Source organism: Canis aureus, chromosome 3, assembly GCF_053574225.1.
Source record: "Canis aureus isolate CA01 chromosome 3, VMU_Caureus_v.1.0, whole genome shotgun sequence".
Taxonomy (NCBI): domain Eukaryota; kingdom Metazoa; phylum Chordata; class Mammalia; order Carnivora; family Canidae; genus Canis; species Canis aureus.
The window spans coordinates 9,202,048-9,227,235 of NC_135613.1; the positions used below are offsets into that span (position 1 = coordinate 9,202,048).

General features: G+C 37.8%; 1 long non-coding RNA gene across 4 annotated transcripts in view; it reads left to right on the plus strand.

Moving 5' to 3' along the window:
• The window catches only part of LOC144308333 (uncharacterized), a 137,228-nt gene that overhangs the window by 3,387 nt on the left and 108,653 nt on the right, over window positions 1–25,188 (plus strand). For 2 of the 4 annotated variants that reach the window (XR_013374821.1, XR_013374820.1), the window contains one exon: window positions 19,188–20,824. The exons of 1 other annotated variant lie outside the window; for it this stretch is intronic. This is a non-coding gene — a long non-coding RNA (uncharacterized LOC144308333). Of the gene's footprint in view, window positions 1–18,786; window positions 19,159–19,187; window positions 20,825–25,188 lie in introns of those variants that run through there. One more of the 4 variants, XR_013374822.1, reaches the window with a different exon arrangement.

A 25,188-nucleotide genomic window follows, 5' to 3' on the forward strand; every position in this document is an offset into this window, starting at 1 on the left:
CTCTTATTAGATACATGGTTTGCAAATATTTTCCCCCTTCCATTCATTGCTTATTTTGCTGTACAGAAGGTTTTTAGTTTGATACAGTCACACTCATTTATTTATGCTTTTGCTGCTTATGCTTTTGGTGTCATGTCCAATATATTGTCAAGACCAATGTCGAGGATCTGTTCATCCTATGTTTTCTTCTAGGAGTTTTGCATTTTCAGATCTTACATAAAGGTCTTTAACCCATTTCAAGTTAATATTTGTGAATGATGTAGGATAGGGGACCAAATTCAATCTTTTGCAAGTGACTCTGGTTTTCTCAGCACCATTTAATGAAGACACTATTATTTCCCCTTGAGTATTCTTAGGTCCCTTGTCAAATATTAGTTGACTGAGCTCTCACATTCTGTTCTATTGGTCTGTATGTCTGTTTTTATGCCAGTACCATACTCTTTTGATTTCTATAGCTTTGTAATAAAGTTTGAAATCAGGAGATGTGGTACCTTCAGCTTTGTTTGTTTTCCTCAGGATTGCTTTGGCTAATTGGGGGTCTTTTGCAGTTCCATCCAAATTCTAGGATTGTTTTTTTCTATTTCTGTGAGAAATGTCATTGGAATTTTGGTAGGGATTGCAATGACCTATGGACAGGCTCAGGCAGTATGGACATTTTAACAGTATTAATTCTTCTGATCCATGAGCATGGGATATCTTTCCATTTATTCATGTCATTTTTAATATTTCATCAGTGTCATAACTTTCTATGTACAGATCGTTTATCTTTGGTTAAATTTATTCCTAATTATATTTTTGATGCTGTTGTAAATGGGATTGTTTTCTTTATTTCTTTCCCAGATTTTTGTTGTTAGTGTACAGAATTCCAACTGATTTTTTTAATAAGCATGTTTTTAAAAATTTATTTATTTAAAATGTTATTTATTTGTTCATGAGAGACACAGAGAGAAAGAGTCAGAGATATAGACAGGGGGAGAAGCAGGCTCCATGCAGGGAGCCTGATGTGGGACTCGATCCTGGGTTTCCAGGATCAGGCCCTGGGCCAAAGACAGCACTAAACCACTGAGCCACCCAGGGTGCCCTTAAAATTTATTTTATAAAGTAGGCTCCACACCCAACATGGGGCTTAAACTCACAACCCTGAGATTAAGAGTCACATGCTCTACCAACTGAGCCAGCCAGGAACCCCAGAATCCCAACTAATTTTATATGTTGATTTTGTATCTTGTATCTTAACTGAATTTGTTTATTTTTAACAATTTTTTGGTGGTCTTTAGGATTTTCTATATATAAGATCATCTCAAATAGAAACAGTTTTATTTCTTCCTTTCTGATTTGGATACAGTTTCTTTTTCTTGCCTGAGTACTCTGACCAGGACTTCCACTATTGTGTTAAATAGGAGTGGTGGGAGCGGCCACTCTTGTCTTGTTCCTGATCTTAGTGGAAAGGCTTTCAACCTTTCACCATTGAGTATGATGTTAGCTATGAGCTTGTCGTATATGGCATTTATTATATTGATGTATGTTCCTTCTATACTCAATTTGTTGAGAGTTTTACTCATGAAACCATATTGAATCTTGTCACAAACTTTTTCTGCATCTATTGAGATGATCATACGGTTTTCATCTATTAATGTAGTGTATCTTGTTTATTCTGTGTTTGCGGTTCAACATGCATCTCGTATGAATCTCACTTGCTATTGGCCTGTAGTTCTCTTTTCTTGTATTATTCTTATCTGGCTTTGGTATCAGGGTAATGCTGGCCTTATAAAATGAGTTAGAAGTGTTCCCTCTTCAATTTTTGGATGAGTATGAGAAAGATTGGCATTAATTCTTTAAATGTTTGGTAAATTCAGTGATGGTTTTAGTGAAACCATCTGGTCTTGAACTTTTCTTTGTTGGGAGGTTTTCGATTAGTGTTTCAATCTTCTTTTTTTGTTATTACTCTGTTAAGATTTCATGTTTGTTCGTGTTTCAGTCTTTTCTTCTTTTTATACTTTTTTTTTTTTTAAAGTAAACTCTATACCCAACATGGGGCTTGATCTCACCACCCCAAGACTAAGAGTCCCATACTCTACTGACTGCATCAGTCAGGCATCCCCATGATTCAGGCTTGATATGTTTCTGAGAATTTATTCATTTCTTCTAGATTATCCAGTTTGTCAATATGTAGTTGTTCATTGTAGCCTCTTATGATGCCTTATATTTTTGTGTTGTCAATTGTAATTTCTTCTCTTTCATTTCTGATTTTATTGGAGTCTTCTCTGTTTTTGTTTTTGTTTTTCTTTGTCCAGCTCATGGCTTGTCAATGTAGTTTGTCATTTAAAAAATAACTCTTAGTTTCATTGATTTTTCCTATTATTTTTCTGGTCTCTATGTTCAGACCTTGGTTACTTTTTTTCTTCTGCTAATTTTAGGCTTGGCTTTTTCCTTTTTCTAATTCTTTGAGGTGGTTAAAGTTAGGTTGAGAGCTTTCTCTTTTTTAAAAGAGGGTTGGGGAGGGGCAGAGGAAGAGGGAGAGAGAGAAAATCTTAAGCAGGCTCCACATTCAGCATGGACCCTGACATGGAGCTCCATCTCACAACCCTGAGATCATGACCAGAGCTGACATCAATAGTTGGATACTTAACTGACTGAGCCATCTAGGCACCCCTGAGATCTTTCTCTTTTCTTAATGTAGGTATTTATCACTATAAACTTCTCCCTTAGAATTGTATTTTGCTACATCCCATGAATTTCGGTATGTTGTGTTTCAGCTTTCATTTGTGTGTGTGTGTGTATATATATATAATATATATAAATTTTTTTCCTTTGAACTATTGGTTGTTCAGGAGGATGTTGTTTAATTTTAAATTTTGTGATTAGGGACGCCTGGATGGCTCAACAGTTGAGCATCTGCCTTTGGCTCAGGGCATGATCCCTGTCCCATGATTGAGTCCCGTATCGGGCTTCCTGTGGGGAGCCTCTTCTCCCTCTGCCTATGTCTCTGCCTCTGTGTCTCTCATGAATAAATAAATTTTGTGAATTTTTCAGTTTTCCTACTTTTAATGATTTCTAGTTTTATACTAATGTGTTTAGAAGAGAATCTTGGTATGCTTTCAATGTTCTTACATTTGCTAAGGCTTGTTTTGTGACCTAACATATGATCCATCCTGGAGAACGTTCCATGTCTTTGAGAAGAATATGTGTTCTGCTGATGTTGGATGGAATGTTCTATATATGTCTATAAGGTTCATTTCATCTAGAATGTAGCTCAAAGTCAGTAGGGGACTGGTGTTGAGATGGGCTGGGGGCCTGAGGCCTCCAGAGCTGGTCTGGCCAGGAGTGTAGGTTTATGGGAGTCCACTTGTAACCTGAGTTCATGGTGGCTTGCTGGGAGCCTGGGGTCATAGGAGCTACCTAGGGCCATGGGAGCCAACTGAAGCTAAGCTAGGTTGGGAGCCTGAGTTTGTGGGATTTGGACTCTTGGTGAAGGCCTGGTGCTGGGGCTCATGGTGAAGGTGGGTGCTCACTCTACTTTCCTTCCTCCACAGGAAGGATATCTCTTCTTTAAGCCGCCCAGGCTTGGGGGAAAGGTGACAGGAGTAATGTGAAACTGTCTTTCCCATTCTCTTCAACGCATCTTTTCTTATTTCTGTACTCTACCCAAGTGCTTAATATTTTACTTGAATTTTTTTACCTCTTGTAAAGATATCTTGTACATTTGATAGTTGTTTAAATTGATGTTTCTTGGAGGTAATGAATGCTAGAAATTTCTATACTGCCATCTTGTTTACATCTTGTCTTTCAATTTTGAGAGCTAGCTCTCACAGACCCTAGTATTTTGAAAGAGCTTTTATTTATGTTAATTTTAGAACATGGCAGCAATACTTTGAACTTTACAGTCTCTATTTATCAGCTGACTAGTTTTGGAAGAAAGAAAAATACACACAGCAGACTTACTACCTTCATTCTAAGCTGCATTCATTGCTGGTGTTCAAACATCTTTGGAAATGTTTGGGAAACCTGGGCAGGCCCACTAGAACTCTGCGTATATCACCGAGAAACCTGCATTGGGACTGTTCTTTTCTTTTTTTTAAATTTTTTTAAATTGAAGTTTGATTTGCCAACATATAGCATATCCCCCAGTGCTCATCCCGTCAAGTGCCCCCCTCAGTGCTCGTCACCCAGTCACCCCAACCTCCCGCCCACTTCCCCTTCCACTACCCCTTGTTCGTTTTCCAGAGTTAGGTGTCTCTCATGCTCTGTCACCCTCTCTGATATTTCCCACTCATTTTCTCTCTTTTCCCCTTTATTCCCTTTCACTATTTTTTATATTCCCCAAATGAATGAGACCATATAATGTTTGTCCTTCTCCGATTGACTTACTTCACTCAGCATAATACCCTCCAGTTCCATCCATGTTGAAGCAAATGGTGGGTATTTGTCATTTCTAATGGCTGAGTAATATTCCATTGTATACATAGACCACATCTTCTTTATCCATTCATCTTTCGATGGACACAGGCTCCTTCCACAGCTTGGCTATTGTGGACATTGCTGCTATAAACATAGGGGTGCAAATGTCTCAGTCTTTCACTGCATCTGTATCTTTGGGGTAAATCCCCAACAGTGCAATTGCTGGGTCGTAGGGCAGTTCCATTTTTAATTCTTTGAGGAACCTCCACACAGTTTTCCAGAGTGGCTATACCAGTTCAGTGGTACTGTTCCGGTTTTTTTTTTTTTTTTTTTTTTTTTTAGTGATACTATTCTTAAGAGAAAAGTCAAAAAGTCAGATAGACCCATTTGACTGAAATGCTAAGCCTTATTAGTCTTTGGAGGAAGATCAGTGATTCCTGAGACAGTATGTATGTGCCACTCAGATTTGACTAATAGTTCACTTATCTTGGATGTATATCTGAGACCAGAAAGCCGTATTGGGTAAGTTTTATGAGAAAATTAAAAGAATTGTTTCATAAAATCTCTGTGAGACATTTGTGCACAAGTAGTAGCACTGCTTGTAGTATTTCTCTGACAGTGTAACCCTAAAACATGGAGGGAATCTTTAACCCACTTTGTGGTTTTGGCCCCTGGAGGCATCAGTATTCGATCAGTGGTGTTAGCAGGAGACTGGAATCTCTGAAAGATGGTGGTATCCAGCAGTGTCAGCAGGCCTGGAGGCTGTGGAGATGGACAGCAGATGGGTCAGAGCAGGAGGAAATGAAACCAAGGAAACTGCAGCATCACTGTGTGCGTATACAACATCCCCAGGACCTCAAGAAATACTTGGGGTGGGAGAAACATAGTGAAGTCCTGGTTTCCAGCAAGAAGTAGAATGCAAAAGTTAATGAACAGTGATTATATCTGTATATAGAATAGTATTACATGTTCAACAAATACTGCCTAAAAATAGCTCTCTGCTTATTACAAATTAGACACATAGCTCAAGGTCTCCTCCATTGGTCATTTGAAAAAAAAAATTGCTCTATTTTCCTAAGAGGAGGCCTTTAGATTTTTCTGTCATCTCATAATAAAAGTAAGAAAATAATTTAAAAATTTTAGTACTTTATTAATCAAAGTTGATGACATACAAGAAAACAGGGAATGAAAAAGTAAGGCTTAGAAATAATATATACAGAGGCATAAGGCATTATAGGGGTATGTATGTGTGTCTGTGTGCATTGGACTGTGATTATGTTATAATGAACTTGTCTATCTGTTCTAATGGAGGCTATTGTGTATGTGCAATGGAGGTAGTCTTTGGAAAATTATTAATGTCCTTTCTTTCTTTTGCCTTTTCCATGTAAAACATTTGCCCTAGGTTTTAGGAGGCTTCCATCTGTGGAGAGGGTGTGGGTCAAGGAGAAGTAAGTCAGAGAGAAAGATGTAATATTTAGCTTCTGATCTTCACAGTTGGGTTATTCAATAAGTTAATAGCTCTACAAGCCAGAGCATTGTCTTGAGTGATAATTTTCTAAATCTTTTTTACTTTTTTTGTTTCTAGCCTGGGTTGGAGATCTCAGTTCACTGAGGTCCTTGGGTAGTTTAATGAAATGCTCTGCTTACCATTAAGGCATAGTGAGAGTCAGGAAGAATGAAGAAACAATGTAAAGAAGGTAAAAGAAAAATCCCACTCCTTTTTTCTGCTAAGGGCAATAAAAGGAAGATATGTTTGGGTTTTGTCTTAATGTCTTAGAGAATGGGTGGTGTGTTGGATGAGTGAGAGTATGATAGGGCAAGGGAGATTTTCTGTCTTGTGCCTTTTGGGAACTCAGGGAGATCTTAGATTAACCTGCATCTAGGTGGCTGCAACTACATTGATTCATGGATTTGATAGTACAGTGAAGTCAGTGGAATGAAGGCTTTCAGGTTTGGCTGCCTGTGCTACTATTGGTTCTGGTGTGGCATGGATATAGGAGTCCCAGGTAGCAAGAGGAAATGGAATGGGAGAGATTTCTGCTGTGCATTAAATCCCACAGCTCAGGATCCCTGAGCCAGCCTTAACCATAGTCACAGGAATACTTTTGAGGTACAGTTGGCCTGGGAGCCCTCCCAGAGCAGTTCAGCCACAAGAAAGTGTCCCAAGTAAATCAGCCATGGAATGGACTGTGGAGGTCACCCAGGCCCTCAGTGACAGAGCTATAAGAGACATTGTGTCATAGACCAGCAGACACTGGCCAGCATACATTCAAGGACCAACATGAGGACTAGGCACCTGTCCTGCATTGCCACAGTCATATGCAGCCCATATCTCTTTTCATATAGAGCAATTCTTCTTAGGGAGAGAAGAGAGGCTAAAGAGAATACTTAGGCAAGTGATGGAAACTACTCTAACGGGATTGTTTGACTTAAACCACTTTGGACATTTAATTTTTGAAACCTAATTTTTTGCAGGTTAACCAGCATGTAGAGGCCTGTGAAGGAAGGCTTGCTATAGACAAAAGTACAGGTTCCCTGCACATTCCAGCATTGAGTTAAATGTGAGTTAAGTTTGTGACCCCCATGTTAGTAGCTACTGTAATCTCCAAGCTCTGTGCTTCCTTGTCCTTATTGAAGACATTGTGTGGAAACCAGGTGTGGCATATCTTGAGTGGGAAGGGAAAAAGTCTATTTCTATGGAAAACTTAGATGAGCCACCCTACTGCTAAGAATTTTGTATGAATTTTCTTTAGTCATATATAATCTGATTGATGATGATAGGCAGTTCATTAAAAATACCTTAATACCTAAATACCTCACTTTTTCCTGAAATTCCAGATCAGGACAGCTTCTGTCTATGGTCTCTCTCCATCCAGGTGTTCTGTGTCCCATAGCATCTCAAGTTGAGCAAGATAGAATTGAACTTGACACTTTTCTTCCCAGATTTTCTTCTTTTGTAGGAGCTTAGCAGATGCTCCCACCTCCAAGTGGCTTAGTCATAAACTTGGATGTCCATCCTAGATTATCTATTCTTTCAAAGAAATCTAACTGGGTAGTCAGTTTTGCAAATGGCCTAAGAGGCTCATTACTTTCTGGTCACCTTTCTAGCTTCTTTACATACCACCTAATCACTAGCTAGAGCAGTGATTCCTCCACTGTGCCATGCTCACTCATGCATTGGTACCTTTGCACATGTTTTCTCTCTGCCTGCAGTGTCTTTCCCTCTGGGTCTCAGTGCAGAAACCTTTGTGAGGACATTGGTCCTCAGGACAGTTAGACACAAGTATGTGACATGTGGTCTGTTCTTGCACTATCTAGTCTGTTTATATTCAGTCTTCCACAGTAGAATGAGGATTCCTAGAGGACAGTGATTTTGTACTATTCCTCTTTGGATCCCAAGGCAGGCTAATGCCAGAATAGCACTCAATAGTACTTGTTGAATAAGTACAATTCTCAAAGCCAGGCTTTTAGAAACTTCTAATTTGTATTTTGCTTTTGATTCTTTGCAGGAAGGTAGGTTACTTAACATTTGAATTGCTGAGAGATCTATGCAAACTGTGCTGACCTTTCAGTTGATTCCATAATGTTTTTAAAGTTTCGGTATTTTTGAGTAAACCTGTATGTGTCAATATAGGCTGGTTTGCAGATGAGTCCCTCAATTTGTGTATTGCCTTCTGCTTACAATTTAACCTTTTCAGGGGTGGGTTTTGTTTTGCTGTATACTTAACAGTGATGTGAGGTATTTAGTAAGTCTAAGAAATACCAAATACTACTTTAAGTTTTCACTGAATAAGTATTATTATATGAAATATTAGTAGATAATGCTTCAGAAAAAAGCTTAGAAAGAAATACGCCAAATCGTTAACAGTAGTTGTCTCTGAGTAGTAATAACAATGAGTAGTATATTGCATTTTCTTATTCTGTTTTTCAATTTTTCCATAGTCATATATTATTATTGTTATTTTTGTGAAAATCACAGGAAATATCTTGTCATATTAGCAGGGCAGGAGAATATAGTGGTTTTATAGCGCAACCTCTAATATCAGACAGTCCTGACCACTTAACATCCTCTGTTTCCTCATCTGGAAAGGTGGATGATAATATACCATACTGATGTAGCCATATTAGCCAGACAATTCTTTGATTCCCTTCTCTTTATCTTTTGTGTATCTTGTATAGATTTTTACTTTGTGGTTACTATGAGGCTTACATAAAAATTTTAATAGATATAATAGTCTAAGCTGGTAACTACAACTTCATCTGCATTAAACTATCCTTTTATGCCCCCACTCCAACATTTTATGTTTTTGATGTTACACTTTACATCTTTTTATATTGTGTATCCATTAACAAGTTACTGTAGCTATAGTTATTTTTAATAATAGTTCCATCCTTTAATCTTTATACTAGAGTTAAATTATTAACATTCCAGTATTAAAATATTCTCAATTTGACTATATACTCATCTTCACAGGTATGTTTTCTGTTTTCTTATATTTTCGTGTTACTAATTGGAGTCTTTTCATTTCAGATTCAAAGACTCCTCTCAGTATTTTCCTATAAGGCAGGTCTACTGTTATTATATTACCTCACTTTTGTTTTTTGGGGAAAGTCTTTACTTGTCTTTCATATCTGAGGGACATCTTTACTGGGTAAAGTATTCTTGGTCAGTAGCTTTTCATGTAGCATCCTGCTCTTCCTTGGCTTGCAAAGTTTCTGCTGAGAAATCCACTGATAGCTTTATGGGGTGTTCCCTTATATATGAAGTATTTTTTTTTCTGCTTTAAAATTAACTTTTTGTCTTTTAGACAGTTTATTATAACGTGTTTTGGAGAAGATGTGTTTAGGTTGAATTAGTTTGGGGACCTATGATCTTCATGAACTTGGATGCCCAAATCTCTCCTAGATTTGGGAAGTTCTCAGCCATTATTTATTTAAATATTTTTTGCCCCTTTCTTTCTCTTCCTTCTGGGACTCCCATAATACATAGGTTGTTTCTTTTAATGGTTTTCTGTAAATCCCTTAGCCTTTCTTCATTTCTTTTCATTCTTTTTTCTTTTTGCTCCTTTGACTGGATAATTAACAAGTGATCTGTCTTCAGGGTCACTGATTCTTTCTTATGTTTGGTTGTGTCTGCTGTTGAAAACTCTCTATTAAATTCTTCATTAATGAATGAAACTCCAAAGTTTTTTTTTTTTAATGTTTTCTACTTTTGAATCTCTTATTTTGTTCTTATATTGTTTTCCTGATTTTGCTAAATTATTTTTATATATTCTCTTTTTGCTCTCTGAGCATCTTTAGAACAATTATTTTGAATTTTTGTCAGACACTTCAATTTTGGGGTGGTCAGATGGTAGTAATTTACTGTTTCATTTGTGGTGTCATGTTTCTCTAATTCTTTGTGAACTCTGTAGCCTTACATAGGATAGGTGTCTGCACACTTAAAGAAGCAACCACCTCTTCTAGACTTTATGGACTGACTTCAGTAAGGAAACACCTTAACCTGTAGGTGAGGGCCCTGCCTCTAGTGGTATAGGGTACTCAGTTTGGTGGTGAGGGATGGCCCTGCATCCAGGGGTATATGGTGTCTCATTGGTTTGGGCAGCTGCGGTCCTCTGCATCAACTGCATGATTCCTTGTGAGAGCTGTGAGGGGTTAGCAGTGGCTGTAAGGGTTGTTGAGGTCCTAGTGATGCCTCTAGTTCCAGTGGCTGGGACCAGGGCAGCAGCAGTGGTGGCCAGAGTTGGGGATATGCACCTAGCTGTGGGTACTAGCTACAGGTGCCTGTGTGTGGCAGGGCCCTGCTGCAGACACACACTCAGTGGTGAGGGCTGGGGCCAGCAGCAGGGGTTGGGACCAATCACAGGGGAGTGTAAGTAGCTATGGGGGCCTTGGCTATCACTGTTTACTTGTGTGACTGTGAGGGGTAGCCATATGCATGTCCACTAACCAGACTATTCTTTCTTTGTCTCTCTCTTTTTTAAAGTAAACTCTGTGGCCAGCGTGGAGATCAAGCTTATGACCCTGTGATCAAAGTTATTCTTTTGTTTTCTGTTTTTTATTAATCAGACCATTCTTGATTGCTAGTAGTGTAACCCTATTCTAACCAGCTGAATCTCAAAGAGAAATTTATTATTAAATGTACTAGGCAAGTCCAGTGGCTCTTTTTTCCAGAGGCTCAAAGGATATTTTTGTTTTTATTTTTCTATCTTTTAGCATCTCTCAGTGTTTTGTCTCCATTTTCAGACAGTTTCATACTAGTAACAAGGAAACATGTTGATAGCTACAGACAGTCACAGGTTTAAATCTTTAAAGGAAGGGAGACCTCAAACTCCAAAACCTTTATTTATGAAATTTGATTAGCCTTTCCAAGACTAGGAGCTTTCCCTGTACTAACTAACCACTGTATTCAGAAGAATAGAGTTCTCTAAATGTCCACTTTGGGATCATTTTGGGCATGGGACATTTGTGATGAATCAGCTCACCAAGACCACATGGACTGGAGAAGGAAAAGGAAATGCTATAATCAGAAGTGGGAATGAATGCTAGGCAGGTGAAAACAGTAAGTCCATCCTATGACATAAATTGCTTAGCACAGTTTGGGGAACATAGGAAGAACTCAAAGATGTTAGATATCATTATCATTGGAGTGTATAGTCATCATCATTATATTTTGTAACAGATTATAAGAACTTTTTATTTTTATTGTCTGGTGTTTATGTTTTAAATATTCCAGCAGAATAAGAGTTAAAATTCATGTTTCTTAGTTACTGAGTATTTCTTTATCCTTTTTTGTTGCCTCAGGTATTTTTAGTTTATGAAAATGTGTTTTTTAAGATTACTATTTCTAAATGTATTGTTGATCATTTTGATTTTTCAAATGGCTAATTGTTGCATAATGACTTGATTAGTTTAAAGAGGTTTTTTTCCTTGTTTTATGTTTTATATGAGTGATGGCACTGTGTGTTGGCCCTGGATGGTTGTTATTCCTCTTGTTGTCATATTTCATTTAACTGCAAATTAAAAAGAACTAAAAAAATTACAGCAATTTCTAGTTTATATCCAGGAAATGGAACTCTCTGCAGGACCCCTTACGTGGCACAAATATGTTAGAAAATGATTTTCCATTGTGCTTTGAAAGCCTGTAAGCAGGCCACAATGGCGCACAGTTCACCAATCTTGGATGAAGCCCAGAGAGACTGTAGTGCATAGACTGTAGGAAATCTCCCATCTGAAGAGTTAATTTTCTTTCAGGATCAGTGTTAGGGTCTGCTGTGATTACAACAAGACACTTTAAGATTGGTACAGGAACACTTATAACAGTTGACTATAAAAGAAAACCCAGGAGGCCAGATTCAGCCCTTTAGTTTGAGCCTCAAAGACCTTTATTTCGAATTTACCTCTTCCTTCAATTACACATGCTGTCAGCTTTAGTAAAAAGAATTCATTACATTAACATAAATAAGCAAACAACTAGTTTCATTAATGTTTTAAAATGTCTGGAAGGCCACTTTTGTCTTTTGTTTCCATTCAGCTTCTTTTCAGAGCACTCTTAATGGCTGTGTAATATTAAATATTTCTTTTCTTCTCAGTTTTATCTAAATTTTAGATGCAGATTTATGAATTTAGTATCAAAACAGTTACAAGGTTTAAAGACAGATGAAGCTTTTCATCTTTTTAAGGAGGGAGATTTTTTTTTCTTATTTTCTTCAAGATAGTAAATCAAAGGAGCATTTTTTCTTTTTTTAATTTGAAAAGCTGGGGCAACAATATTAAGTAACTGCTGTGGAAGAAAAAAATCAACCATAATCCTAATCTCAAATATACCATCAGTTTTAGTTTTGCATGTACCTTCCAGTTTTGGATACACACACACATACTTTATCAAGTTGAAGTTAAAATTTTAATGCCCCTGCAAAACTGTAGAGAAGGAATTTGAAGCAAGCTAAATCAATTTGAAGTTGGTATACTTTATATTTTAAGAATAGAACAAGGCTTGTCTATAGTAAACCGTAATTTTTGCTTTTTGTAAGAAAATAAAAGGGAGAAAGTCTTTTCTTATTTTTTTAAAGATCTTATTTATTTGTTTTAGAGGTAGAACACAGGTTGTGGGAGGGCCAGAGGGAGAGGGAGAATCTCAAGCAGACTCCATGCTGAGTCCCACTCCGAGCTTGATCTCACAACGCTGAGATCATGACCTGAGCTGAAATGGAGAGTCCAGTACTCAACTGACTAAAGCATTCAGGTGCCTCAGGAAAAAGTCTTTAAAAAAAAAAAAAAATCAGTGCAGGAATCCCTCGGTGGCTCAGTGGTTTAGCATCTGCCTTTGGCTCAAGGTGTGATCCTGGAGTCCTGGGATCGAGTCCCACATCGGGCTCCCTGCATGGAGCCTGCTTCTCCCTCTGCCTGTGTCTCTGCCTCTCTCTCTCTCTCTCTCTCTCTCTCTCTCTGTGTGTCTCTCATGAATAAATAAATAAAATCTTTTAAAAAATCAGTGCATTGCCCATGTAGCATGAAATTTTCTTCTTTTTGACATGGAAGTCAGAAGAGAAGTATGTGTTAACCTGGGTTGTGGTAATGGTGCATTATCACTGACATCCTTTCAAGTCTTCTAGACTTTTGCAGTTTGTTTCTTATCTCAGTAGTCATTTGCTGTGCTTGATTTTGGTTCTTATAAGGATTATTACAGATACTTTTACTTTCCTCTATCTAGGACCTTCAAGCTGTCTTCTATATTGCTGGCATCCCTCCACTCCAAACCCTTTCATTCTCTGCCTCCTGCCAAGTGATGTTATTTCCTTAAAATTCTTCTAAACCTTTCCAATGCCTGTGGGGCAAAAATCTGACCTTTAGGAAGATATCCAAGACTCTACCCAACCTGGCCTCCACCAACCCCTCAGACCTCTTGTCTTTAGCTGTTTCAGCTCTTTCCAGCCCTTTGCTTTTCTTTGTGCTTATCCCACTGTTTGAATTGCCTTTGATCACATACATAAACCAGGAGAGTTTCTAGGTCTTTCTCAAGGATCCCACTCAGAAGGTCATCTCTGTCAGAGTTTTCCTTGCTTCCATAAGGCAGCGTTAGTTCCTCTGTCCTCTGGGTCTCCACAGCACTTTGTGCATCTTTATAATACAGTGCTCATCATGCTGTATGGTAACGGTTCGTATGACATGTGTCTCTTCTGCCCTAAGGTATATGTAAAGGCCAGCTTAGTCATCTTTTTAGCATCCGCACCTTAGCAAGTCAGACATTTATTAGCTATGTTGTAAAACTTGGGTGGTATGTTATACGATGCATCTGAAACGTGTTGGTCAGTGATCTTTCAGCATGCAAAAATCACGATATTTTCTGTAGTTTCCCATTTAGTCTCCCTGCACACACAACAAAGCAACATAAAGCCAAACCAAATGCAGAACAAGTACAACTCTGATTACACATTTCCTATCAATGCATGTAATTTTATGTATACCATTGTTTCAAATATAAATGAGATGTGTTGAAATGTGAGTAAGAAATATATGGACTATTATTGAAGCAATTCCAAACCAAAATGTTATATTTCCGGGTAGCAGTAGTTTTTGAAAGGTACTATATACAATTTTAGGTTAGTGTCAGATAACCCCTTCACCTTCATTTCTCTCTTAACACCTTTTATCATAATTTCTGAAGTTCCCCTTTGTAGTTTGAGTTGAAAGTCCTGAGGCAAGCTCTTCAGAACTCTAACACCTGCTTAGGGCTGAACTGGCAGGGGGAGAAATTGAAAAGCAGTGAAGAGTCTTTTCAATAAAGTACTTAGCATTTTAAGTTGTAGATGTTTGGGGAAAAATAATGGTAATAATAGTATTGGAAACTCTCCTATTGCCTCATACAGGGGGAGGAATGTGAAGTTGTTTAGTGGGTTCATACTTTGAGTTTGCAAAAATCATCATTTGCAAAGATAGTTCAAATTTGATTTTGATCAAATTAAACTACAAGAATGTAGACTTTTTCTTGAGCATAGACTTATACTTTCTCTTTTAAAATTCAAACCCTTTTCCTTCTGACATCAAAGCGAAAGGATTCAAGGCTTTTAGAATCTTACTCTAAGATACCAAAGAACCCTAGGACGATAGTTAGAAAATTAGGAAGAGAGTTTTGAAATAATTAAATTTTTTGGTTCTCATCTACTATTGTATATTGAATATAAATTCCCATCGTCCAAGTTAATGACAAAGTTTTAAAAAGGTGCATGCATTTTTTTAACCCTTAATGATTTTACATTATTGTCAAGAATTTCTTGGAGGCTTTTAAGATTCAGATGCCTGTGGTGAGCTTTTTTAGGTTGTATCTTTTAATTTTGTTGATCTTTTTGTTCTGTAACTAAAGAAAATTGTTTAATTTGTTTTTCCAGCAGAGGGAGACATCTGACCATGAACGTGGTATCGCTACTTGCCAGGAGTATTCTGTAGCCCATTTTATCAATATACATAAAAAACTCAATGTTCAAATTAACTAGTTCAATAAGTAATTTAGCTCATTGATTTTTGGGCATATCCTAAGTGCCATTACAAGCTACGGATATTTTAAATGCCATTACCTAATAGAAGGAATGTTTTAAGCACCTTTTATTGATTTTATTACTGCTTTATTTTGCTGTCTTGGTTTAAAATCATTTTAACCACTCCGTAATCAAGAAGAAATATATCGTTGGTGAAATACAGTCAATTTCCTAAAAACCTTTGACATCGTTAAATAAGGAATTACAGTTGTTAAATCATGTCAGGCAATAACTGAGGGACAGAAGAGATATAAAATTTGGAGCAGTGGGCCAGCATACCAGTAAGCCATGCTGACCTCTGACATTCACATTCTGCCTGTGACAGTCACACTTCAGGTTTGCTTATGGTTTTTATGTCAGCAAGCAAGATTTAAAATCTCAGGTAGGAAGGAGGGTGAAAGAACGATAGCAAAATATGATCCAGGGACCATTATAGTGCCTTTTAATCACTTCATGTTATTTTTTTGTTAAAATGATTCTCTAAGCAATTTTAAAATTTCATTTGCTTTTCTTGCTAGATTATAGTATATTGATATTCTGCATATGAAGGAACTAGAGTGTTCACAGGAGTTTTTACCACTTCTTTCTTTTGCTCATTTGATTTAACATTAGCAGTGTTACTGAGCTGATTAGCTAGTAGACAGACAAGGAATGTGGTCTATACACTGTTTAATCAAAGAGGCATAGAAGTGGGTAGTGAGCACTGAAGCTCGATACAAGCCTGCTAATGAGTTGATTGCATTGACATTTGATGTAATTTAACTGTAGAGTGGCAAATATCAATACCTGTATATGATTTGGCAGATGGTTGTTGAACTGTGATTAGAAGTTTAGAATGATTCCCGGTAAAAGACCACCTGGCAGTAACCCAAGAACAGAGAACTGAGTTTTCCCCATTAAATGGAAGAGGTCCAGAAAGTCAAGTGTTTTGATCATTAATAGAATCTTTCCTTTTCTTTTAGCAAATGTTAGCTTCAAGAGGAAATTGATAATTATGCATAGGTCTATTAAATGATCTTTGGGATAGCTCTTTTCATTCCTTCAAATGAGCTCATATCTATAGTAGTGGCAGTTACTCACTGGCAAGGAAAGAAAACTAGTTAAAATGCTGATAGGTGTCATTTCAGTATACTGGGGATATTGGAAACATCTTTGTAGATTTTAATATATTTGAGGCTGAAAACCAGATTTTTCTGATAATATAAATATTTCTAATATAATATTAAGTATTTTATGCATTATATAAATATAATATGAAATAAGCTATATTGAGTATCTATTATACACAAGACATTCTTGTAGGTGTTTGAAATGTAAAGAACACAAAGATGATCTTACTTTCCCTCAGTGGACATGCAGTGCACATCCCATAGAAGGACTGGAATAAAGGTCAGGAACTATGGCAGCATAGAGAAGAGTAATGGCTTCCTCTGTGGGAAGAGGAAGTGTCAGGAAGGGCCTTATGGAGGTGTCACTTAATATAGCTTTTGAACAGTTGGAGATGAGCATTCAGAAGTAGAGAGACCAGCAATACAAATTTTTTTTTTTAATAAACTTTATTTTTTTTAGAGCAGTTTTAGGTTCACAGCAGAATTGAGCAGGAAGTAAAGAGTTCCCATATGCCCTCTGACCCAACACATGCACAGCTTCCCCCACTATCAACATCCTGCATCTGAGTGGTACATTTGTTAAAATTGATGAACCTACATTGACACATGTTGTTATCACCCAAAGTCCATAATTTACATTAGTGTTCACTTTTGGTGTTGTACATTCTGTGGGTTTGACAAATGTATAAGGACATGTATCCACCATTACAGTATCATACAGAATAGTTTCACTGCCCTAAAAATCCTCTATGTTCCACCTATTTCTTCATCCCTCCCTCTTTGTCAACCCATTAACCACTGATTTTTTTTTACTGTTTCCAAAATATAAAAGCTTTTGAAAATTTTGAAATGTTTATTGTGCCATTATATATATGTGTGTGTGATGTATAAAGAACAGTGAAATAAATAAAATCTGTCCACCTTCTAGCTGAGATATTAAAATATTACCAATATTTTTGAAGCCCTGATGGGTTCTTCCCCAAGTATTCCCTTCTACCCTACCAATGCTTCAATTTTTTAAAAAATATTCTTATACCTAGTTGCAAAAGCACACAAAAACCTCAGTCTCTCAAGTCCCACCACCCCCTTATTCTTTGGTTTGGTCTATGCAAAATGAAGTGAAGGAATAAGTTGATGTTTGTCTAGTGAATTCCAGTGGTGTGGAAAGCTCTTTTTTTTTTTTTTTTTTTTGGTAGCTAGGAAGTGGGATTTCTAGATAACCTAAATGACTATCAATATCATTTTAAATAGTAAATAGTCTGATTAATTCACATTATAGTTCTGCTTCACTTTGAGCTTTGTAGACTTGACTTCTCTTGCTCTGTATATTCAAGTCTTTTTTTTTTTTTTAAAGATTTTATTTATTTATTCATGAGAGACACACACACACACACACAGAGGCAGAGACACAGGCAGAGGGAGAAGCAGGCTCCATGCAGGGAGCCTGATGTGAGACTCAATCCTGGGTCTCCAGGATCACACCCTAGGCTGAAGGTGGTGCTAAACCACTGAACCACCCAGGCTGGCCTTGCTCTGTATATTCAGATGGAATAACTAAACTAATCCCAGTGCTATGATAGAGACACGTTTGATTACGGAGACTTATTCAGAACTTCATGCATTTAGACTTCATGTCAGCATGGAATGTGTATCTCTAAATCTAGCAACAAGTGCTTTCAGAATTAATTTTTAATTTGGCTGATGGCCATGCTCCTTTATATTCATTTTGTAGTTTCATAGGACTTATAGGTGAACATATTTTATATTAAAAACAATGGTATATTGGAAAGAACACTAGGATATAAACTGTGTTCTTTCCCCCACTGCTCAGACCCATTCCGTGCCAGTTCTTTGCCTGCATCTGTATGAGATCTTGGACACATATTTTAGCTTTTCCAGCAACTCTTAGATTTAAGAAAATATATTCTGGTTATTCCTGGTCATAAGAACAGTCTAGTTTCAGTAATTAAAAATGATCAGTTCAGTGCAACATTCTAATGTTTATTAAAGTTCAAGCCACTCTTCTTGCCCATTGTGGTGTTGCTTTAGGTTGAGAAGCCCACAGTAGGAGGTGGGGATGGGTTGACTTCTGTATTTCCTTCAGAGCAGAGCTCCTCCCTTGAATCCATCTCACTCCCAGGGTGAGAGCTGGAAGGGGTGAGGAGGAGGGGCAGGGGCAGAGAAAGTCTTGGCAGTCCTGCATTGATCTGCCGGTGGTGTTTTCTGAGCTTGGCAGATGCTCAGTACTGACTTTTAAGATGCACTCTCTTGAGGTCCCCCTCTGGGCATGGCAGACTGCAGCTGACCTGCCCTTCCTCTGGCTGCATTCCAGGGTCCATCTCTAGTTTCTTGCTGCTGAGATCCACTGGTCCTTTTGGAAATGAATCTATCTTAAAGTGATCTTCTGATGGCCTCTCTTTTACATAAGGGCCATGCATACACTTGTGTGGAGATTAAATGAAATAACGTATGCAAAGCTCTCTCCCTGGCACACAGGTATTGAATAAATCAGTGAGTGATTCACTGGGTGTCTTCTCTGTGGAACACCTTATAAGTATAAACTTTTTCATATCAGTCTTATGAAATGTATTTAAAGGAACTCTCAGATACATTAATTTTCAAGGTCACATAGCTGGAAAGTGGCTGAGCTTAGGTTTGTATCTAGCTCTGTCCAGTGCTGGAGTCTTTGGCCCTTTGGACTATGGTCCATTGCCTTCTGAAATTGCCTGGCATGGTCTTAATGTTCTAAACTTTGGGAAATCTGGTTAATATTATGAATGTTAGTGCCCATTCTAGTAGTTTCTTAAATGTCATGTGTGGTATAAATTGATAGGAATGCTCTCTCAGATACTTTCATTTGACTACATCTCTATGACATTTGGATAATCTGACTTCCTTGACATGAATCCTTTATCTTCAGGGGCTTTGTCCAGATATCTACTGGTGAACCCAAGTGGAGATTCAAGGAAATTCATCATAATAATCCAGACAGAATCTGGATTCCAGAGAAATGCCTCAGTATTTCATAGACGTCTGTAGCATGTGTGTTCTGGGCCTCCTGGAATAATCTCTGGAAGAAGAGAGAGATGACAGTGTAGTAGATGTACAATGGAGAGGTAATGACATGTCTTTTTTCTGCCTCCAGTGGTTCAAGGACTGATGACCAAATCTGAGCTATTAAAGATCTCTGTGCTGACTGCCCGATGACACCCAGGGTGACCTGCCGATTGGAAATCTCCAGTCAGAAGAATATGGATTCTTTATTCCCATTCACTTAGGACAAAGGGTTAAGAAAATTTACTTTGGAAAGAATTGGCTAGAGAGAGAGACTAGGATAAAGCAAACCACAGAAGGGAAATAAAACCTCTGGAACATTCGTTCAATTTTGTTTCAGTAAAATGTTAGTAAATCAAATCCTAATGGTAAAACTGGGTCCTGGATATACACTGCTATGAGATGTGTACTTAATCAGAATGCTCTAAAAAGCATACATTAAAATTAGCTAGTCCCCTTTTAACTTTATGCCTACCAAGCTGCAAACTGCCTCAACTAAATATTGTGAAAGTCCAATTTTTATTTGCCCTTATTGCTTGGGTCAAAGTGAAGTTGAACTCCAGATTGTAAACTGGACAGTTTCTGGTTTACAGATAGTCATTCAGCCAATTTATATGGATTACTAACCCTTCTTTACTGTGGAAATATTGTCAGAGGAAAATGCATTCAAAATTCTTATTTTGTGCACGGTAGAATAAGTGAGGTCTTATGAGAAGAACACCAGCTCTAGCCAGTCCTGTTTTAGCTCTATGGAGAACTTAGCAATAATCAGGAAAGGGGATTTCTAGCTTTTTGTGCCTTAGCTTCCTTTGCAAGAAAGTACAACTAATAAAACTTGCCCTTTAGGATTTTGTAAGGCTGTTGTGGCAAAGTATTTTAAGCTCCTTAGAGAAAAAGGCTACTCAATGAGGTAGCTTTGTTATTCCTTTTAGTGTCAATTATATTCTGAAATATGATTTTAGAATTTCGGGATCCCAGGACCTATGATTGAACTGGCAGCTGATCGATTCAGTGGAATTTAGAGTTCTCTTTCTTGACACCGAACTGAAATTTGCTTTGGCTAAAAGAGGTAAAGCATACAATTATGGTCAGAAACGTAATAATAAATCTACTGTAACAACCTTCTTTCCACCACATACCTTTTCTGGTATTTATCTGAATACTCAGCTTCTAAAAACTAGAAGAGATTGTAATTTCAGTAGCAACTCATCAGCAACTCTAAGTGTACGAAGCCATTTCAGCTATGATCTTCTTTTATTTTGCCAAGGTTCATGTCTGAAAGGTTTTATTTCTTTTGGTTTTGAAAATTAGAAAGAGGAGACAAACAGTTAAAAGTATAAAAGTTCTACCCGTGTTGCTTTTTCTACACCTTGAGGACTAGCAAAATCTTTAATATGAGACTTTATTTGTACAAAGCAAAACTTCAAAACCACTCAAAAGCTTTTCTTATTAACTGCTGTCAGTCCTGTGATTTACAGAGGCAATAAAGAACTAGAGGGGGCGCATTTATCATGGAGTTCAGCACACCAGGAGCCATTTTCTCCAGCGGTAAAGGCAAGTGATAAAAACGAATTCTTTTGTTCTATAACCAAGACACATTCTCTGTTCCCTATTCTCTAGACTTGGGCACGCCAGGCTTCTCTGGTGGCAGCTTGGTACCACCTCATCTACACTCAATGATAAATTGTTAACATGAAAACACTGATGATACACCTGGAACACCTGGCTGTGAGTGGTGCTACATATTTACTTTCAACACACAGTAGTTAGCTGCCAACATATTTGTAGTATTAACTCTCAGTTTACTTTGAACAGTACTTTGTATGTGTGTGTGCTTTCTTTCATTTCAGAAGGGAGTAGATGGGAATGTTAATAGTGTGGGGTTTGTTTAGCAAAGAGCATAAAAATTTGGATTTTGAATCTCAGTTGCCTAGTTGTATCAAAGAAGACTTCATCTGAATTTTGATGCTGGAAAGCAGAACAGTTCCGGTACACATATTTTCAATTTACTTTGTATTTGATTTCGATTTTGTGTTTGGCGTTCTAGGCAAGCAGGTGTGATACTCAGAGATACTTTTAAACTGTCTCTGAACATTGATTACACATTTTTGAGTTTTTTTTTTTTTTTTTTTTTCATTTTTGAGTTTTTGAAATGAGTTCATCAGACTTTGAGCTAAGCTGGACATAGAGGCTATAATAGTTTTGCTGTTTGGGAAACTTACAAAAAGGAGCATTTTTGAGTATTTTATAATTGAGTACATCCATCATCCAATAGTATTTATTAAGCACTCACCTGTGCATGACAATGTATTAGGCACAAAGATTATCAGGGAAAAGGTCAATGATTTGGAACCAGAGACAGTGAAAGTATTTATACTTAGGGGAAAATGAACACAAATGTTATATCATGAATATTATTCCTTTTTTTTTTTTTAAGATTTTATTTGTTTATTCATGAGAGACACACAGAGAGGCAGAGACACAGGCAGAGGGAGAAGCAGGCCCCATGCAGGGAGCCCATGTGGGACTCAATCCCAGGTCTCCAGGATCACGCCCTGGGCGAAAGGTGGTGCCAAATCGCTGAGCCACCGGGGCCACCCGATGAATGCTATTCCTAACAGAGCAGGTTATGTAGTTAATTTAGTCTCTGGAAAAGACAGGGACACTCAAATAAAATCTCCTGGCATTTTCCAATTTTGCAATCACTAACTATGATCCTTATTCATGTATTAGTGAAAAATAATATTTTCAAAAGATAGTAGTAAGGTAGAAGACATGAAAAATCCAGGAAAAAAATCAGGTTAGGTTCTTTTGTGACTGGTTTGGCATACTTACAGACTGTTAGCTGGGGAGAAATTTAGAATGGAATTATGTGGGGGTTCTATTTATCTGTCTGTTCTTTGCGACATGTAATGTAGTGGTTAAAGTTATTCTCTTGCTTCTGTCACTATCAGTTTCTTTTCATTGGAAGAGGAAATAAGTCCTTCTGTCAGTAATTTGGCAAAAGTGCTGAAAAGCCCATTATCCCAGTTGGAAGGAAAGCAAACCACCTCTGGTATGTGAGGACCTGGCAGGCTTCATAGAGAGAGATGAGCCCAACAGAAGCTTCCAGTGAGAGATGGTGTTTTATTTTCTGAGAGATACTGACCATTAGTCATTCTTCTTGAATCCACCTAACATTTTCTCAGAGTGAAGTTATCTGCCCCCCACCCCCAAAACAAATTTATCGGTCCAGATGATATGGGATAGAGCAGGGGGGACAAAAAACAGTCATTTGAATAAAGAATTGCATCTTTTATGTACTTATGTTGTATCATGTACACTTGGGAAAGGACCACATCTGTCTGGAGGATGGTGGGAAATTGAACACTTCAATTCATGGCGTGCTTCTTGTATAGTATTTCCTTAACCAAAAGGGAGCAGCTGTTGGGTAGCACAGAAAACATTGTTACAAACCTGAGCATATGGAAGCCTGAAGCTTTGGCTAATTTGGATGTCTGGGCACCATTGCAGAAAGACCATCATAATTATTTGCTATGATTTTAGGTCCACACTCCACTGTTGGAAGGAAAAACTTTTTACTGAGGCTTACTCTTTTATATGGCTTTGAAGGGAATTGCATTTTATTTCTGACACTTATTGTATTGTAAAATCTCTAGTCTCTGATATTTAAAGGTGGAAACTTTTAACTTTCTCTCTTAAAAAAAAAACCAACTCTGGGGACTTTTTAGTACTATAGCCTCTCAAATAATCCTCAAGCTTTGAAAAATGAAATGCTTTATTTTATGAAGCAGTTTTGGGGTCAGTTTTTTTTCCCTAAAATGTATGCTTTTATGTTGGGTAGTTTAAAGACCAGCTGTTAACTGAAACCAACCGTCAACGAAGTTGCATAAAGTTGTGTTTCCTATTAGTCTTGTATCTTTCCTATTAGTCATTTATGAAAGGATACAGGAACATCTAAGAGAACTCCAAACAAAATTGAAAAAACAGATGTTGAAACCATATTGTCCTGATGGTTTGCTATTTTTTTAAATAAAATAGGAGCTCAGTAATTATTAATGGATTATGAAATAAGGCTTCTGTTGCTAACTTACTACAAAATTATTTGTAGTAGCTTGCCGTTGAAAATTGGTGTTTTAGTGGGATTTCAGAGAGTCAGAAAAATGAGTTAAAGTTTATGCCTAGGAGCACCATGAAGGAGGAACTATGACATTTTCAAGAGTTGGGCATGTATGAGCCTCTAAAGGTGTGTTTATTATGTTGTCATGGTGAGCAGTGAATTAAAAAAATAACAAGACTGCTCCTTGGGTAGTTGTGACTTATTGGTAGTTATCTTTACAAGAGTTCCATGCTGACTTAAGTAAAGATCTTCAGGGAAAAAAAAAACAAACTTTATTTTTCAAATAAATTCAGTTAAGAGCCTACAGGCTTCCATGACACTGCACTGAATTATTATTAATGTGCACTGCTGTGAGAATAATGCTTGCTGCTGTTTAACAATAACCCCGTCCTCTGGAATTTCAGGAAAGTGGTAGGAAAATGAGAGGCAGATTTAAGTGCTGCCGCTGAATTAAACGTGCTAGTTGATGGGGACAACATTTTTATCGTTACTTGTGCAAGGGAGTGTCGAAAGAGACCGTTATTCAGGGTCAGGTCACATGTGTGACTGGTGAAATTATTTGAGCGGCATTTCTGGCAAGCAAGGGCATTGCTTCTGGCCAAGCAAAGGTTTGTTCAACCTATTGCCTTTACCTGGATAACTCATTTTCATTCCCTTGAGAGTTAGGTGTCGTATTTCTTGAAGGCAGGGTTATGATCTTTTAAGGGTCTTCCTCGTTGACTTTAAGAATCTGTTGTTAAAATATTGGGCACATCATTGCTCATTAGCACCTTTTAACTTGGATGGTTAGTACAGTTGCCTTGATAGATGACGATAGATGCCTTTTTTCATTGGGAATTATCTTTTAAGTCAGCGTCTCCCAGCTTACATATTCAGACATATTCTACTATTCCCAGCAGGTAGTCTTTCCTCCTCTATGTCTCTCCTCCCTATTCCCGTGTCCTTTAGCCATGCCAGACTGTTCACTGTTCTCCAGATATGCCACCTAATATCTTGCCTCCTGAGTGTCTAGTGTCCTGTGTTCCTTTGCTCATGCTGTCCATGTAGGGTACTCTTACACCAACTCCTGTGCACTCTATAAGGTCTAGATCACCTTTGGAGAATGTTTCCCAAATTCTTACATACACTTCTGTGGAATAAACTTTTCCCTTCCTCCTGTCCTACTGCCACTGTGTATTCTTTCTTGAATTATTTGTGAATGTGTTTCCCTCCTTCCATGGATGGTGGGCCCTAAACTTGGGGCAGTGTGATTCTTACCTTTGTATCCTGCATATGGTCAGGTATAGCACTTCACACTGTTGTGCAGGGCAGGTAATAATAGATAAATCTTCAATGATTGGAATTCAGTCACTGGTGATTGCAGTGTCCATATAACAGGAGACATGTAAGGAGTCCAGAAACTATTAACTTATTTAATTGTAATTCTAGTGGGTGGAGTTTTATTTTATTTTATTAGGGGAGGACTCACGGCCATTAGTGTGACAGGTACCACTGAAGGGGTGGAGTTGGTGAAGTTCCGTCTGTTATGTAGTGTTTCCCTTTGCCTCTTATGCCTTTGCACATCTAAGTGCAACTTCCTGATGGGGTGGAGAAAATTCAACAGACAATGTGAAAGTTGGTATTTTGGAGAACATTTAAACTGCTTATCTAAGGTGCATTTGGTACCTTTTTTCAACTAATCCTGAATTTTTCACAAATTCATAGGGATTGGGATCCCTGGGTGGCTCAGTGGTTTGGTGCCTGTCTTCGGCCCAGGGCGTGATCCTGGAGACCTGGGATCGAGTCCCAAGTCGGGCTCCCTGCATGGAGCCTGCTTCTCCCTCTGCTTGTGTCTCCACCTCTCTCTCTCTCTCTGTGTCTCTCATGAATAAATAAATAAAATCTTAAAAAAAAAATCTTAAAAAAACAACAACAACAACAAATTCATAGGGATCTTAGAGATCACCTAAAGCCACTACCTTCCCTAGGCAGA